Genomic DNA, 2,072 nt, shown 5'->3' with positions numbered 1-2,072 from the left:
TCTCCTTACTCAGTAAACAAGGCACACAATGGGTTTTACACCGAGATGTTACATTGCCCAGGGACGGGCAGGATTTTTAACCATCAAGCTTCTTTCAGGTACTTGTTTCAAAGACACATCCTGCACAGCCCAATATCCTTTTAACCTTAAATCACCTTCGCACATGTCTCTTGCAAGGACAAAGTTGGGGGGTAGGGTCACAGATTAACAGCATTTCAAATACAGAACTAAATGGAGTCTCTTATGTCTACTTCCTTCTATATAGACACAGTAACAGGCTGATCTCTTTCTTTTCCCCACAAGCCATGGCTCAGGCTTTTCAGCTTGAGGGTAGGGATTCGCCAGAGACCTGCCCCTGTCTGCCTAGAATTTCTCTGCCTCCTGCCTCTATCATTGTATCACTAAGATCAGTGCTTGAGATATTTTGCAGACCCTGCACTTGATGAATCTGCTGGAACCACCCTAGATCGATAAACTGGCTCATCTGATCTTACGGCCCCCACCCAGGAACTGACTCAGCACAAAAGGACAGCTTCAACTTCCCAAGATTTTATCTCTGACCCAACCAATCAGCACTCTTGACTCACTGACCTTCCCCACTCACCAAATTATTCTTAAAAATTCTGATCCCTTGCCAGGCGCAGTGGCTCATGCCTGTAATCCCAGCACTTTGGGAGGCCAAGGCGGGTAGATCACAAGGTCAGGAACTCTAGAACAGCCTGACCAACATGGTGAAACCCCATCTCTACTAAAACTACAAAAATTAGTTGGCTGTGGTGGCAGGCACCTGTAATCCCAGCTACTTGGGAGGCTGAGTCAAGAGAATCGCTTGAACCTGGGAGGCAGAGGTTGCAGTGAGCTGAGATTGTGCCATTGCACTCTAGCCTGGGCAACAAGAGCGAAACTCTGTCTCAAAAAAATAAAAAAACAAACAACTCTGATCCCCAAATGCTCAGAGAGACTGATCTGAGTAATAATACAACTCCTCCATCTGCCACACAGCTGATTCTGCATGAATTACTCTTTCTCTATTGCAATTCCCCTGTCTTGATAAATTGGCTCTGTCCAGGCAGTGGACAAGGTGAACCCGTTGGGCAATTACAAATTTGGGGACTCGTCTGGGATTGCCCTGTAACTACCTGCCTATAGTTCAGTAGCCCCCCTCCAGCAATGGATCCAGAGGCCAGTCCAAGCAGCCACCTAGTTCTGTTGGACTGGGGGCTGACTCTGGTACTCTCTACTGGCAGAACACTGTCGACCCCAAGAGCGTGGATTTAATTGCAATAGAGAAATAGTCCTGGAGAGTCATTCCTTAACGGTAGCCCTATTATGCAGTGTCTGTCTGTAGCCCCATGGTAGGGTGTCTGTCTGTACCCCCATTGCAGGGTACTGTTTGTAGCTCCATCATAGGGTGTCTGTCTTGTTTGGCTCCTGGCAGGTCTCAGTTGGCTCTCCCTAACTAATAGGAAGAGTCCTGATTCTGGAGACTTCTCCTTGATGAGGAAGATTTCAGGGCGATTTCTCAGATGGAGAATAGGAGGTTAGTTTGGAAGGGATACTGTTGGAATTCTTGGTTAGGGATCTGATTTGGAAGGCCTTCTGTCCATCATATCTTTGTGTTTGTTTGTATATGTGGAAGGGATCTCAGAAGGAATTACTGATGGAAGTCCAGCAGGCCTAACTCAGAGAACCCTTCTTATTTGTCTGGTCACATCTGGTGAGCCCTGAAGAAAGTTCAGCAGGCCCATCTCTGGGTGTAATTCTCATAATTTGTGTGTGTGTGTGTGTGTGTGTGTAAGACAGGGTCTCACTCTGTCACTCAGGCTGGAGTGCAGTGGCATGATCTCAGCTAACAACAACCTCTGCCACCAAGGTTTAAGCAATCCTCAGCCTCTCAAGTAGCTGAAGCTACAGGCATGTGTCACCACACCCGGCTAATTTTTGTATTTTTAGTAGAGATGGGGTTTCGCCATGCTGGTCAGGCTGGTCTTCAACTCCTGACCTCAGGGTTTTGCCACGTTAGCCAGGCTGGTCACGAACTTCCAACCTCAAGTGATCTGCCCGCCTCAGCT

This window comes from Piliocolobus tephrosceles, chromosome 10 (genome assembly GCF_002776525.5).
Source record: "Piliocolobus tephrosceles isolate RC106 chromosome 10, ASM277652v3, whole genome shotgun sequence".
Classification (NCBI taxonomy): domain Eukaryota; kingdom Metazoa; phylum Chordata; class Mammalia; order Primates; family Cercopithecidae; genus Piliocolobus; species Piliocolobus tephrosceles.
This window is presented reverse-complemented; position numbering follows the sequence as displayed.